Source organism: Haliaeetus leucocephalus, unplaced genomic scaffold (assembly GCF_000737465.1).
Source record: "Haliaeetus leucocephalus isolate CR32 unplaced genomic scaffold, Haliaeetus_leucocephalus-4.0 Scaffold577, whole genome shotgun sequence".
In the NCBI taxonomy this organism is placed as follows: Eukaryota; Metazoa; Chordata; class Aves; order Accipitriformes; family Accipitridae; genus Haliaeetus; species Haliaeetus leucocephalus.
In genome coordinates, this window is record NW_010973013.1 from 597,154 (window position 1) to 614,320 (window position 17,167).

A 17,167-nucleotide genomic window follows, 5' to 3' on the forward strand; every position below is an offset into this window, starting at 1 on the left:
CCCCATCCCTCCCTGCCGGCGTGCTGCTTGCTCCCTGCCCAGGCTCTGCACGCAGGGCAGAGGCCGTTCTCACGATGGCGTGGGCGTGCTTGGGAACGTCTCCTGCCCGGCCGTGGCACTCACGGGAAAGTGGCAACGCAGGAGCCGCTGGGCCAGACGAGGAGGATGGAGGTCCTGTCCTCATCGCCGCCTTCCTCCTCTTCCTCGTCCCCCGCCGCCTCCTTTCCGCCGCTCAGCACCCACAGCTGGTCCAGGGCCAGGCGGAGCTGTGGGCGCAGGGCGGTGCCACGTCTGCAGAGAGGAGAGGCAGGCGGGGAGGGAGAGGGGGGCTCCCGGGGGTCCCCCACCTGCCCTTGGGACGGACATCGATGGGCGCATCCAGCACCACGGTCCCGGGGCCTGGGGCTGGTGCTGGGGTGTCCCTGCCCTGGTGCCAGGGCCAGGGATGGGGGAAAGGCAGCTGGGCTCTGAGGGTCTTACTGCAACTTGGCGATCACCAGTTCCTCCTGGAGGAGGAGAAGGCGTCTCTCGCTCCTCTTGCGGCCCCGGGTCAGCCGCACGTCCGTGCTCAGCACCGGCTCGGCGTCGGTGAGAGCCTCCCTGCAGAGCAGAGAGCGGCAGGCATGAGAAAGGCCGCCGCCGCTGCCGCGGGGCCCGGCCGTGCCCCCGAGGCACAGGGAGAGCCCACCTGGAGCCGCAGCAGCAGTTGGCCTGGCCCATCCTGCCCGGGAGAGGAGGACCCTCGCCGTGGACCAAGGACGCGGGCCAGTCGGCGACAGCGGGGATGGGAGGCGAGGTGCCGGTGCCGGCGAGGTGCTGCTCGGCCAGATCCTGCCTCCTCCCAGCGCTCCTGCGTGCCAGCACAGCTCCGTGCTGCTGTCTCTGGTGGCTGTGGGCTCCAACGGACCAACATTCTGAGCCCAACGGAAAGTGGGAGGGGCACTGGGGTGAGAGTTCTCTCCAGTATGGCCGTCTCTGCCTGGCACTGGGGAGCCCCGGGCGGGCTGGACGGACCCAGCAGAGGGGAAGGACCGTCTCCCTCCACCTGCTGGCATTTGCCTTTTGCCTTGGAGTTCACCGCTGGCTCCTGGCTTCCCACTAGAGTTGGTGGCGCCAGTCACCCCCATCTGTGACCAGCCGCTCAGCTGGTTTTCCTTCTACGTCCTTTTCTGCTGAGCCAGTCCATGCTTCTTCAGCTTCTCCATGAAGCTATTCTGGCAGACAGTGCACAAAGGCTTCCTCACATCTAAGTGGACAACGGCCACTGCACTCCCCTCATCTCCCAAGCCAGTCATTTCACCATAGGTGGTTGTCAGTTTGGGCAAGCAGTGTTTCCCTTGCTGAATTCATGCTGACTCCTAGTTCCAATCACTTTCATGTCCTTCATGTTTCCAGGATATGCTTTGACATTCCTAGCACCTCTATGAATACAGGATCCCCTTTTCTTATCAAATATAATAATAAGTTCAGGTTACCTGGTCATACCTGAAACTGTTATGGAAATGCTTGTGTGCTTGGCCTTAATTTAGGTGGGTTTCCTTTCAAGCCTCACCAAGAATCTGACTGTGAACACTACAGCAAACTTTTAACAAGATGTGCAGGCTCTGTCCTCATTAGTCTAAACAAGAGAGGAGAAGCAGCAGATGCATGCAGAGTGGGCATTGCTGAACAACATGAAGTTAATTTGAGCTTGGATGAAGGGAGCCTTTGACTGGCAGCCAGCCCTACATACTAAAGGGCGCTGATGTGAACCAGCACGTGCAAGCCCTCAGCCACATTGTATTGCATATTGCTGCAGTGTCCTTCATTGGAATCTGATTTTGAAACACCCAAAAAAGCCAAGGGCAACTGGAACAGAAATTTTACATCAACCTGTGATTGTAGCCATTTTAAAGCTGAATTCACGTTGTGTTTGAGAGCATATTTCCTTAAACTATGTTCACAGCGCCTACTATGATAATGTTCATCCAGGGCATTTTTTCCTTGCAGGCTTGCTGTACTATCACCCACATTTTACAGAAAGGGAACAGATACAGGGAGAGACTTGTTTAAGGTCAGAGTAGGCTGGAGTGGTGGAAATGGCAAAAGCACAGAAACAATGTGAAAAAGGTGGGTCTAGTCTGAACAGGAAGGACTTGAATGACAGTGATGTTGCAAGTATTTATACCAAGTCTCAAATGAAAAGACAATGTCAAGACTATTTCCATTACCTCTTCTTTTTATTCCAAATACTGGCAATGATGTGGCTTGAAAATAGAATTATTCTGACCTTAAACATTGCGCCGTACTTCAGATACAGTATAGTTGATATTTTCCTTAGGGATTTTTAACTTCTGATTATTATTCCTTACAGTTTCTCATCTCTTCTCTCTCCTTCTCAATTTAACTGCCATTTATTTGTGACACTACCCACCTCTGAGCAGCCAAGACATCTCCTCTGAGCAATACTCCCAAAGTAAATTCCACTGAGGTTTAGGAACACACTTCTTCCTTAATCTAGCCACAACTGCCTCTCTTCCTTACAAGAAGATCTAAATACAGTCACTAGTTTCAGACAAGCTCATGCACCCTGAGAGGCTGCATGTAGCATTTTGTACAAAACCATTAAAACAGACAGCGTCCCCCACCTGCGTGTTGTTTAGCTTGGGGGTAGGTTGAAGTCAGTCCTGCACCCAAGGCTCTGTGACATGCCACAGTTCTCTCCAGCATAACAGGACTTCCCAAGGAGTACCCAGGGCTAGCTAGCGCTGTTGCATGTAACAGTCTGGTACGTAATGGGGAAAGAAAACCCATTTTGCTGAAAAGAACTAAACATACAGGCATCAACTGTGAGGTGCTTTGAGTCCCCCTGCAAGGTGCTACATGAAGCCACCGGCGACAGTCTGGAGCCAACAGTGGCGCATGTCTTACCCTCAGATCCTAAGACCACAGAGATCTGAATACAGACTCCAGATCCAAGCTGCAAGCCTGAAACTATCTTTGCTTGCTTGAGTAGACCTGTCTCAGGTGAGAATTATATGGCAAAAATCCCATATGAAAAAAGATAAAAGCACATAAAAACTATGTGGCCCAGGGAGGAGAGAATGAGAAAGGCCTGCTGTAATGCTACAGACAAGACCACTGTGCCTGTGTGGAGCAGCTGAGAAAAACCATACATTTTAAATTAGTCCCTTGGCAAATGTATGGTTCTTGTTCAGTCCTACTGCACAAGACACAAAGCATCAGCCTGGACCCTGTAGTTCCTCAACACGCTCTGTAAACGAGACATTTGGTGAATGTCCCAAATGTATGTTAGCAGCTAGAGAGAAGAAGTCAGAGCTGAGGGTCACAGTATCTCTCTGTTTCAATTCTTTTCCTGATGCAGAAAGCCTGTGGGATTACATGGGCTAGAACACAAGTTAGAGCAGCTCCTAGCACCTTTTCAGTTTCCAATCTGGACTGTTCAGGCCTCCCATGAACTCAGAAATCAATGTGATATAAGTGTTGAGAGTTTGTTGATTTGTGTAGCTTCAGGGGCTTTGGTAAAAGCATGTTGTCTTGAAAATCTTTCCCCAGCCTTAAAGTAAAAGTAGTCTTTATTACAGCGTAGGCTTAGCCAACCATGCAATGCCTCAGTGGATGTGTCTCTTAACTAAGGCAATACACAGAGGTGAAATAAGTGTAAAGTGACTTTGCCTGGAGAAAGTCAGTCTTATTAAAAAGAAACCCAAAAGTAAACACTTCCTCTTGCTAATACTTCCTTGTCATGGGAAAACATGTGTCTCTCTGTCTGTGTAAGACACAGAGTTTTCATATTTGATCTAGGCAATAAAGATAGCAATTTAATTCTGATGGTAAATAACCATTTTCCCTCCCGTAAGTAGTCTTTGCTCTCATCATCTCTTATACTGCCCCGTTCACATTAATCATAACCAAATTCCTTCTGGGCAGACACTGAAACCTATTTCCTTCGACCAGAGACTCAAGTCTATAATTCATTCCTGCTACTATCAACCCTGAATTCAGATCAAACTTTCTGAGAACATCTAATAGCAGTTGCCAATTAAATCATTAGGCTCAGTTATCTTAAATAGATGCAAATTTTACTGGGAAAACTATAAAGTAAACAGCTGTTGAGAGAGGAGTTCTCTTACACAAGTGATAAAATATTGCAAATCAGGCCATGTTTCATTTTCCTAGGGTGAAAATACGACTGCTGGGAGGATACAAATCCTAAGGAACTTGAATGTGATTCCTGAACTACTTTCTTCTGATCTACTGGGTCTCCTGAGCTTTGCCACTCCTTCTCTTCAAAGAAAAACCTCTGCAAAAGGGGGCAACATTAGTTAACCTTGTGTTTCTCTTAGAGCCCATCAACAAGAGTGATTAATGATCTGAAGGGAGAAAATCCTTCTTAGTAGCGCTCTGTAATTCCCCCAGAGAAGGCAAGTGCTTGTCTAACTCAGGAGGCTTAGCCATGCAGCCTGGTTAGACCACTTGTGGGAGTATGATGTGCTGTTACTACATTCCTCAGCTTCCACCTAATAGCTGTGGATTCTCAGCCCAACTTTTTGCTTTCTTGTATTTGACTTCATGGGTTTGTCTTTTTCCTTCTCAGGAACCCGGCTTCTCGTTTACCTGCCTTTCATCTGCTCAAACACAGGTTGACTAAAATTTGCAGCACACTTAGTGATCACAGATTCACCTGCTAAGTATCACTCTCCCCAGCTCTTACTAAACTACTCCTTCACAGGTGGCGTCCTGATCTGTCATATAATCCCTGAACACATTTTCTTTGAAGTATTGGCTAATGGTTTCAGCAAAAGCAGGACTTGGTCTCATTGCTATTCTCCCTTTAGCATATCCTACTATTTAGGAGCCACCATTTGTTATCACTCATTGATGCACCCCGACATTAAAAAGAACACTGCATAGATGTGCTGGCAATACAGTAATGCTCTGCACCTCTGTTCCCTGTTCCTTTCACTCACTCTGGATGTCTGGATTCTAGTGCTTCATCCTCAGAAGCAGAGCAGAGATGAACAAGGCTGGAGGAGGTCACGTGGCTTTGGCTCAGAAGTCTCTGAAGGCTGGACCTTTCATGGACCAGGAGGCTCTCTAAGGTAAATGTTCAGCTAGACTATTGAAACTAGTTCCAAACTTGAAATTTGTGTCCAGTTTGTGGCAGGGAATTTTTTTCTGCCCCAAGAGAATTACCATTACTTTGAATATCCCTGCTTCTCCTTTATTCTAAATCAAGGTTTAAAAGCCAAAACCATGAGGGTTTTTTGCTTGAACATTATATTACAATCATGTCAATGTTTTGATTTCAAACATTTTTCCTGCAAATTAAAATTTTGAGGAAAAGAAATTGAATCAATTCATTGATATTCCCATCCTGATTCAGCTCTAATCTGAGGCTGAAAATGCGGTAGACCTGATTTGTTTCAACACAAAGGCACTTTTCTGGCAAAAAGAACATTTTGAAGAACTGTTTCTCAAGTAGCTCTTTCAGAGGCAGGTTGAGAGATTTCCAGGATCTTCCTCTGCCTGCTCTGCTACCTGCCCATTACTCCAACCCTCCTCTCTGCAGTTTGTCAGTGCTATTCGTATCATTGGGATATCAAAATAAAGGGGCTACTTTATCAACCAGCGGAGTCTGGGCTTATCAAAATGGTTGAGGGAGCTGCTTTGGAGCATACATGTAGGAGACCTGAGTCGCAAGCTCCACGCTTGCATTTGGATTGCAGTCCTTTATGCCTTGGCATAGCTGAGGTGACATTTAACAACCACCTCAATGGGAGGCGTGCGCAGCTGCGGGATGAAATCATGCAGTGCTAAATGAGAAGGGAAAAATTCTCTGGCCTCCCTGCCCAATGAGTCTTGTTCATCAGGACTTCAGGAGGTCAGAGATGTGCAGATACTAGGTGACACAGAGAGACACTCAGCATCAGCTGGTGTGCCAGCACGCACAGCTTTATCTGTAAAATTAATATATTCAGTCCTGACAAAGTAATCCAAGATAAGCGAGGAGTCAACCAGAGCTGGTCTTATTAGGATGCGATATAATTAACTTAAAATTACTTATTTAGTGAAATTGTTATGATCAGTGTTGTGTTATCTCTCCAGATGACAGGGTTATTAGCTTCAGGCTGCCTGAGGGTATGAAGTAGGAATGAACTGTAGTTAAATAGCAGGCATGTACATGCCACATGTAACACATTAATATCCTCTCCCTGTTTTCTCCCCATCATGCCCCCGGCCATACCTCCTTGGTCTTTTACTTGTTTCACCTCTGGCATGTATTAAAAAGCTACTGACAATCAAAGGTCAGTATAGTCACTCACTACTGCTTGTGAACAATATTAATCAGAATTTAATTTCAGCTGCTGCAACACAGTGTGAAATACAAGCACTTTCTTCAAACACCTCCTGATTTTCTCTCCCAACCTGCCAGATTTCATTAAAATTTCCCAACTGAACTTTATCTTGTGGTGTTCAGGTCACATGCACAAAATGTTTATGAAATAAGCAAAAAAAAAAAAGCCCCAAACCAACCCAAAATAAAAACAGACTAAGAAATGAATATAATAAGAACATGAAATGTCAGCCTTGGGCCACTGCAAAGGCACAGAGAGGGATTCAAATCAGCAATAAAAAAGATTCTGTTTATTCTTCGAAATGTAAACATTTTTCATAGTGACATTCAGCTGCTTATAAAAAACAATACTACAATCCTAAGGGTTAGTCTAATGATACTCCTTGGTACTCCCTCACCCTGAATTTCTGGTGGCTTGTCCCTCTCCATGCCCCACGACACCCTGCCCCATAGGGTGACAGGTCCTTCCAAGAAGGACTTTGGCTGATGCGTGTCTCAGGCTCTGTCTCCCTGCCATGGGGTGCAGAGCTGGAGGACCCAGCTGGGGGACCAGCGTTGCCCATACCGCAGGTGAGAGGACAGACAGGTTCCGTCCTTCCTTCCTTTCCCCCAGCCACGTGCCAAGGCTCACCCAAAGCCTGTGCTGGGGCACGGGTTTGCATCAAAGCAGTTGATGCAAGTTGGGATTGGGCTCAAGCTTGGGGTCAGTCCTGTGCTGACAGTTTGATTCTGCACTGAAGCGTCTCTGTAAGACCGTTCCAGTGGGCAGGCATGAGTGGAAGTCACTGGCAGCACGGCCGTATTGAATACAAAATTAGGGGCACCCCTTTCTAGCTGGAAATAAAGGATACAGCCACATGGAAACCTAGGGGCAATGTTTTGTTCTAATTGACTTTTTAGGTATCATTGATCCCCTGCCATTTTACAGATTTTTTTCTAAAGAGAAAAAGATATGCATCACTATAATATTCAAATTTGGCTATCATAAGGTTTATGTTGCTCTTTTAAATGGTACCTACCAATTTTAGTGTGTTTCAATGGAGGTCTTTTTTAAAACAAATTCACAACATTCTTTGCACATGCTCATAAATTGGCTCTAATTTAAAGTTCAGTGTCAACAAAATCAATACCCAGTAGCTTTTGCAATCTGTCCTTGTCTCTTTAGAGACAGAAAATACTGCATTCAGGATAGAAATGGACATAATAAATTCCACATATAAAAAAGAAATAGAGATAATTAGACTTTCAACAACCAAAATGAGACCATTTCAGCAAAGGTAGATCAGACTGAGGCACTCAGAAGTCTCTCTGGGAGAGGAGATACTTGCAACACCTCTCCATCATTCATACATCTTTGGCTCCTTCTGGCCATGTTTCTTAAACAGCTTTCTCAGCAGAGGACCTTTAAAAATGGGGTAGGCATTCCTGTAAGGGTCTTTCACCTTTATTTGCCTCTGATACAGCTTGTTCTGAACTCCAAGGCAGCCTGTATCTCTCCGGTGCCACCACGCACCAGCCAGGCAAGAGCACCCAGCAGCATGTTATGGCAGAGCCTGAGGGAAGCTGAAGTTTTCCTCTGCTTGTGAGCGACTGAGCTGGAAAGAAAACTTCCAGAAAGGCTCTGCTTAAAAATGTCCAGGCCCTGCCAAAAGGAGCTGGCACGTTATCTTTTCAATAGTCCTGCCACGCACAAGTACTCGCTGGATCTCTGCAGTTAAACAGTTCCAGCCTTGAAATTGCTTTTGAAAATAAGTGATACTAACTCCTTCATCTGAGTATGAACTGGTGATATCCCCTTGACTCTTGCCCATGTAGTGAGCCATGATCCTCATAGTTCAACTCATGTCCAAAACTGAAATGAATCATGCTTATTATTTTTAGAGCTAGCCACAGGCATTGGCATATGTGAGTATATTCAACAAGGATGTTTAGAGGATTAAAGCACCCTCCTAATCTGAACTGGAAAGAATGAACTGTTTTATTAGCTGATCTGACCTCTGCTTGTATTAGAGTGAAATCTGTGACTTCAGTGATAACTCACGTTTTATTGCCTTTTATTCCTGTTACTCTTATAAAGCCTGAAAAGTGTGGTCCAGATTTTATTTCCCTTCTGTATTACCAGGGGAATCATATACTGAGTTCCCAAACATTTATACTTCACAAATTCACTTAAAGCAAAGATACTACTTGGGGTCCAGGCTGAAAAAAATATCAGGGCCTATTTTGTTTGGTGGAACCCGTATTCATCATGACGGTCTGGGATATCTGCCCAGGTTGATGGGTGTCACTGAGAAAGTTAACAACTCTTTTGCTTGGAAACTGAGTGTGTAATTTCATACGTATATCGTGGGTGACAGAAGACACAGGGCTCTGCCAGCCTGCATGCATGCAGAGGAACTTTTCATTTTTAAAAGAGGACTTGCACGGTTGACATGGTGTTGCACTTCCAGTACAGCAGACCACCACACAGAGAGAGATCCCGACATGATGACTGAATCATGGTGCTAGTGCAGACATGCGGGCTGAGCAGCAGTTTATGTCTAGTTCATGTAGATGGGAGAGCCAACCTGATGAAGAAAGGACAGCAAATATGGGAAATGGAGACCCCAAGAGAGATGAAATTACATTCTCAAAATCACGCAAGTCATTTGCGACACAATTGAGAGTCCAAACCAAATCTCCCAAGTCCCAGTCTAATAGCAACTGCATAATCATCCTTTGCTCTCACAGCCTGCCATCCTTCATTTATACTCTCAGAAAGCACGATGGTGAGAAAGCCACCGGCAGTGCAGTCTGAAGTGCATCGCAGAGGGCAAGTGGTAAGACAGATCCTGAGGCTCAGCCAGCCCTCGCTGCTGTTTTATACTGGTTCTAATCAGGCTGTGCTGAAAGGCAATTTCTGGATTTCATTGTTTGTGCAGTGCTTATGGATGCGGCACCTGGTACACGTCTTACTGAATTTGAAAGCAGATCTGTCTCACAGATCTTAGTTGCTGGAATGGATGACTGAAAAATTCAGGCTGAAGCCATGTGTTGCTGTGATTGTGTTAAAAGGGCTAGATGAAAAGGAAGTATTTACAGCTTGTATATCATCATCACTAAGAAGCATGTCTGCAGACAGAAATATTTGTCCCTTTGGGTACCCAGATGCTTCCCCTTTGGGGACTGATCTCTATCAGGACAGCTGTTTAAAATTCTAGTGGGTTTTTATTCAATCCCACAAGTAATTTTCTAGAGCTGTTAGAAAACAGGAATTATGAAGGGATGTTTTCAGGTGATCCAGGGACTATAAGTCACCATTATCTTCAGATCTGGAAATCAGAGCTATGGATTATGCCCGTGTTGCGCTTTCTGAGGAAGCCCTAGGGACCCAAAGAGTTTTTTCACAATTGGCAGAGACCAGGATTATGTGAAATATTTTTAATACATGTCTTAGTGCCTTCAAGCCCACACATTGTAAGTTATTTTTGTAGAAAAAGGCAATTACATTTTTATAGGTTGTCCCCTGGTTTAGAGTAATTTTTACTGGTTAAACATATTTTAGCCAATTCAATAATTGGCCAGAACTGTGCTTTGCAAATACCTTTCACACTCTCCATTGCCTTATAAGTCTACAAATAAAGAATAAACATATAACTTACCACTCAACTGCCTTTATTTAGGATGCAGTAAAAGCAGCAAAGGAAGAAGGAGGAGAAGTGAAATCTTTCTGAGAGGGCACAAGTTCCTTCTGCTCTGTGACATGTCAACTCCTCTCTGCTCAGCAAAGCAGGAGCTGACATTAGGCTCCTGGCAATGCAGAGGGGTGAAGTACAAAGCGCCAGTGGTAACTGCACAGCAAATAAGCACATGTCTATTTGATATAATGTGAAGCAAACACTGATCTCCTGGAAGTCATCTGTGGTCCATCCAGTGGACCATCCTGTCTCAAAGTGTCCAAGATCAAGTGTTTCAGAGTAGCCACACAGATGGAGGGATATTTTAAACTTCATGGCAGGTTTGCTCTCAATCTCTAATATTAGAGGTCGGCTCAAAGCCTGAAATCAGGAGGTTTCATGATTTTCCAAAGGAGGTTTTAGCAATAATTTTTAAGACACTGATTACCCTTTTTATCCATTCAGATGTCTGATCCCTTTTCTCATCTTGCCAAATGCTGTAGACCAGCAATATCCAGTGACAATAAACTCTGCATTTTAGTTAGCATTTTGTAAAATATATTTTCTTTGATCAGGTTTAAATGTATTACATCAATGTTATATTGAACATCTTCTCCTGGAGTGAACCAGATATTTTTTGGGAGAGCTCCTGGTAAACCCATTGGCTAAGAAGTCAGGTTTTACAAAATTTGAAAATAAAGGAGGAAAAGAGATAGAAAATCTACCAAGCATTATTATGAAATATTTGGTTTGTTTCAGCGAAATATGGGGATAGGGCAAAAAGGGTCCAGACTCCAGCTACTTCCCAGTAGTGGTGGAAATTCAGAGGCACCAATGCTGTGTTAAAGCACATTCATGCCATTGAAAGATGTGGAATACACTTCAGGTATTTAACCACAGTCACATGCTTAGCCAAGTAAAACAGAAAGTGCACTATTGCCTGGCAGATGTATCTGGCAACATTGGGATGGGTGTTCCTTCAAACCAGACTCCTCACACTGGGATTTTTGTTTGTCCATCTTTTTACTGCTTGACTGTAATTACTCTTGCATGGTTTTATTATATACCTGCCCATACCATTGTGTATGCCAGTTACAATGACAGGATAAATGCAGGTATCTGGGGGTATGAGTTCCTCATTTCTGTCAGCTTCATGTGAAAATGGCTAATTTGGGGGCTCATTGTGCTCCTTGTTTCAGGAGCATGCCATCTGTTGATGAGGACTTAGTTACTCCTCAAATTAGATGGCACTCAAGAACACATAGTCTAATTCCTGGGTATTGCAGGACCAATAAAACTGTGGATTTGCACTGCAAATGGCTTCCTCTGGCTGTTGTTTATAGGAGCTCTTAACAAAACCCTTACATCAAGCAGTAAGTGTCTCCACAGTAGTCTCATTGATTTCAATGGCACTACTCAAGTAGTAACTCAGTGTGAATAAGGGTATCCATCTGGTCCTTGGAGATGTAGCTGCATCAGTTGAAGGATCTGTCAAGCATTCCCCAAGCAGACTGTGCTCATAGACATACGGGCTAGCACAAAATTAGGCCTGGGAGTATGCTGATAAAGCGACAGCCAGAATAATCTGAGCAATAGATAAAGACCCTGTTACCATCCAAGAGTGGTTCCCCAGTGTAATTAGGAAGTGCACTGTTATGCAATTAAGAAAATTAATTAGATGTAAACGTTTAGGGAGTGCAGGTTGAAGACGTGTTGCAGCACAGTCTTGTCTAGCTCTGTGGTACTTTTAAGATCTGCTGGTGGTATAATTGGTTTTATGGTGTCTCTGAATGAGCTGTATTCCCAAATTTCTCTATTGACCATTCCAGTGGCATGGAACATAATTTACTACATACATCAGAATGCTTCAACCTACCAAAACTAATATCAAAACACGCTGTTCACTTTTTGGTCAATACAGTGAACTTCTTTGGTCCAGCCAGGTTCATTCATCTTCTAGCTAAGTTCTGATTTAGCTGTCTCCATCCATCCAATGATCTTGAATTTAGGGATGGAAACATTTCCTCACCAAGTATCCTCAAGCTAATTATCACTATGTTGCCAGCTACTTTTAAATGAAGTAAAAGAGACCTGGCCAACAGTATTTTACTTACCTTTTTTTCCAGGAATCCCAAACTAGATGTGGTCATTCAATGTAAAGCAAAGTTGAAACAACAAAAAAAAATCACACTAATCGTATTTGCCATCTGTTCTGCGTGTAGGAATTCAGAGAAGCAATATCCTGATTTGACAAATAGCATGTTTTTTCAAGGCATGCTCATGTACATGCTGTTTCCAAAATGCACCTTGTCTTAAAAGAAAAAGCACATCCCTACTGACAACAGGACATCACCATTACATAGCTCCATTACATCACAGAATGGTGATAGGACATCAGGTACTGAAGAGAGATATCCTTTAAACTAGAATAATATTGGCAGTCCTATGGACAGAGCTGGCTCAAGCATTCTTATGAGGACAGGCAAAATTAAGTCTGTTGGTGCCAGGGTGACTGGGACCCTCTGGGATGCAGGAATCATAGACCTTTGTCAACGAGCCATCTGTGTTGAGATCCCACCCATGAGCAGCATTTCTTTTCAGGGTCAGACCTCAGGCTACACTGCTCCATGGAGGAGCTCTGCCCCTCAGAGTGCTCCATCTCACTGAGGCTTTCTGTATTCCTGGCATGTAAATATTTGAATTTATTTTGTATACTGGCATAACTTCCAGAGGAAGAATGGAGAGGTACCTCCCCTCCAATACTACCCCTGGGCTAGGTGGTAGACCCTCTCCTGAGGACAGGAGATGCTGACTTGCATCATCTAAAGAGGAGGGGGGCTTGAAGCAGAGCTTCTCACACCCGTCCTAGCTAAGTGCTTAAACCACTACACGACCTTGTGTGGGAGGAGACTGAAAGCGGCAGGGAAACAACTCCTCCATAGACATATTTCAGACAAAAGCATTGCTATCACTGTGTTTCAAAAAGAACTGGATCCTCCTGAGATGCTTTAGGTATCCTCGGAGATGCCTCTTGGACTGAGTCTCTCAGAGGACTCTCCTAGAGAAACATCTAGTGCTTGGAACCTGCTTAGCCTTGAGTCTGAGCTAGATGACAAAACCTGAAAACTGTCAAAACTTAAATATTTCTGCACATTTAGAGAAACACAGCTTTCAGGGACCTCAGCAGCCCCGGTCCAAAATCTGCAGCACCCGTGAGTGGAGGTATCTCCATAGGCAGGCAGCAACTAATCACAGGCAAGTCTGAGCAGTGCAGCTTTGAAGTCAAGGTCTAAATGCAGGTGAGAGGCAGTTTAAGTGAATGCCCCAAGGATACCCTGGAAGTCACTAGCAAAGAGAACTGAACCTCAAGGTCCTAATTCAGAAGGCTGCACTTAACCTTTCTACTAACTTGACAGAACACAGTCAAGTGTGTTCTGACTGAACACACTTGGTTCAGGAAATCCCTGGCGTGACCCACATCACTTTTAAGTCATGATTTTTTCTTGTTACTCATGTTACTGGTTTCACTATACAATGCAGGGCATGATCTGTGAAATTTTATTTTCTCCACAAAGCTTGTTCATTGTTTGTGCTCTAGTCAGCTTGGACACTAAAATTTGGTTAGATAATTTCTCATTCAAGCTTTCATACACCAGACCAGCATGTCTAAAATTCAAATATTATCAGCATGTATAAAAGCACACACACACAAAAAATCCCAACCCAAAACTGAGACGAGTTCCAATTAAATTAACATGTAGAAGGCTGGCACTCTCTGCTGGAATCAACTTCATTATTATTAAGTTCACAACTGCTACTTCAGATACCTCCTTCTCTCAGGATTTTGACTAAAGGTGCTTTACAAATTAGAGGTCAGGTTGGTACTTTATAATTTTCTCATTTTTCCTTTAATCTCCTTTTTTCTGTTTAATTAATTGCATGCTGATTCTTTCTGAAACTGAAAATATTTTCCTAGTTTTCTGTATTCAGAGTTACCATCTCCCAGGCAAGGCTTCCCCAGCAGAAGATGCCACCCAAGGCAGACAGGAGCATCCTTCATGTGACACAGCCTGCACGCTGGAACAGCCCCTGGGGATGCCACTGCCCTCCAGCACAGAGACCCCGCGGGATGTCCCGCTGCCTGTCGCAATGCCGGCCACTGCCAGTAATCAATCTTGTGTTTGATGAGCACTGCATTTCCAACTCCCTGCAAATTAATGAGCAAATATGATGAGCTTTTAAAATGTAGCAAAACATTTGCCATAAACTGCGTTGGTCACAAAGCCCCTTTAAACTCCCAGGAGATCATACCTGCTTTGGCACACGTGCTGAGTAAATTTACACAGTGGTCTAAGAGTGTGATTACAGCTTGGGAAAACATACACAGTTTTACAAACACATACAGTTTTAAGCTAGCTAGCTTAGTGACTGTGCCAGATATCTTACTGATAGCAATTACTAAATGAATCTCTTTAAATAAAAGGAAAGATTTTCTTTTCTGGTCAAGCTTACATGGATGACATTAAAGACAGATGACATTAAAGTCCAGATATCCAGAGAGCTGTGCCCAAGAACTGGCCTAGGAGTAGTGGCTAATTAGATAGTTAAGGTGTGCAGAGAAAATAAGACACAGAAATGAAAAATCTCTAGAAATCCCAAATCCTGTGCTATCTGTAGCTAAGCTGTGGTAAAAGGATTCCATTCATTATTAAAGAGAACACTGATGATTTTATAATTAAAGCAATGTCACAGTGCCCTGGTCTATTCTCTTTTTCCTTTAAAAGCTTCAGGAGATAAAGTAGCCTGACTTCTTTCAGAGGCGTTAAAGGCAATGAGAGCTATGGTTATCTAGTAATAAAGCGGTTTCTTTGCTTTTGTGTCTAAATACAGGCCCTCAATGGCACAGAAGTCAGTTGCTTATTTTCTCTTCGTAGTCTGTGATGTCGCTGCCAGGGCAGCGACATTCGTGGTGGGATGTTCAGTAGTGTCCCCATAGAGCTACAGGGTTTAGTAAAGACACAGAGAAAACATCCACTTACGTTGAAATGTGTTTAATGTACTCATGTGTTTACAATGCAATGAAGACAAATCTTTGGAAAGATTTGTGGTGCTTTCTACCCGGATAGCCTAGCAGTTTTCTTGGGGACTCTGTGCTCCACATACCTGTGTTATGTGAGCTGCTCCAAGCGGTATGTGGCCTCAGCAGAGCACCTGGGTGATGTTCCCCTTGCCAGTGATGGTAGCTATTCCTGCTGCTCCACCTCAGCGACTGATGGTGATGTACCAGGTCTGGAGCACCGGTAAAGGCCCTGTTACTTGGGTATGGCTTGTGTGTTGGCTGGCAGGGACTGAACAACTGAGGAGGATAATGGAAATTCCCCTTAAAACCAGCTTCAGTGATTTTTTACACATAACAGAGGGGGACACTGAAACATTTTACCATATCAGCTGACAAGAAGCATACAGCAGAGATAAAAATGTGACCAACTGTGCAGTTAGGAGAATAAGAGAGAATTCAAAAAGGATGAGGGAATTTAGGGAAGCCTGAAATGCTTTAAGGCGTTGGAAGAAGTCCCTCACTGTTATCTTCTATATAAGAGCTAGATCAAGCTACTCCATTTAAACTAGCCCAGGCAAACCTAATTTGGTGAGGGATTATATCGAGGAGCAGACCAGCTAGTTTGAACTTAAAGAAAGCATAACTGGTTTGGGGTTGTTTTGGTTTGGTTTTTTTTTTAATGAATAGGAGGTGGGTTAGAAGAAATACATTAATCACCCCTTGAGCCAGCAATGTAATTTTTACACATTTGGAGCAAATAGACAAAACCAGCCATGTTTTACAGAGTTTTCAAAATAAGTGAAGAGCATTTGTTTTTCTAAGTCAGCCCTGTGCATTATGAAGAGAGTGCACATGTCTTCTTCCCTGGAAGCAGCAGGAGTCAAAGAAGAAACTGTTTTCTCCAGTTCCTGACATTGTTCAGTTCCTGCATGGATGAAAAGCTGATTCCTTCAGCTTTTTCCTGGCTGTTATCCCAGCATTTGTTCAGGTGCTTCTTTAGTCCATCTCCCAGATCCATTGCTACCAATTATTTTCTGCTTCACGCTCCTTCTCTTCCAACACAACCCTCCCCAAGAACCACACTGGCCAACCCACACAGGCAGGTGATGCTGCGCTGATGGGGGCCTGCACTTCAGGTGAGAGCTGCATCAAAGATTTCAAAGACAGAGGAAGGAGTTAATGAGCGGCCAACAGTTACAAGGGAAGTAATTTTCTCTATTAAAGAAAGAGAGGATTTTATGCTGTACGTGCCAGTTATACAGAGAGAGACAGACACCATGGCAACAAGCTTGCCAGGCAGTAGCAGGGCACTACTTTAAGATTAACTATCGCTGGGGACATCATTAGTGGTGGAGAAACCTCAAAAGCTTTGGAATTTGGGTTCCTTTTGCACCCAGAATCTCGTTTGCTTTTATGGACTTTATTTGAATCTCCAGTCTACAAGCTTAGGCTGGGATAACAACAACAGCAGGCTGGGATTTTGGATGCATCCTCAATAAGATGGAAAGGAAAAACGTGCTCACAGTATCTCAGTGCTTCCAGGCCTGCCAGGTTGTCTGAACTGTATGGAAATGAAGAACTAAAACATACCATTGAGTCAGGTTCAGAGGGATTTTCTGAAGTAAAGAACAAAAAGGAGTTTGAAAAGGACTGCTCCTTCTGTGCTTACTCATAAGCTATGGATCTGATCATTAGCCTCCAGTGATGGAAAGGAGAGATCCCTCTGTAAATCTCCCATACTGGGAGGATGAGCAGGTGTCAGATAATTGCATGTACAAGCTTGATTCTTTTTATCCTCCTAGCTCATAGGCAGAATCCCAAATGCCCGTGATTGTCTTGCACCTCATGCAGACATTTACTCTGGTGCAAAGCTGGTGTCAGATGCTGATGTGGTAGGATTTATACCCATGGGACGTTCCTCTATAGGCAACCATGAGACAATTAGTGCAGAAGGAGTTTGGAACTCTGAACATGGTCTAATGTGAACCACACTTTACAGGAGCAATGTACAGAGTTCAAGTTTTCAGTTCATGAGGTTGCAGTGCAAATGAAAACATTTCTATGGGAAAGTGGAGAGAGAAAGAAAAGATCTGA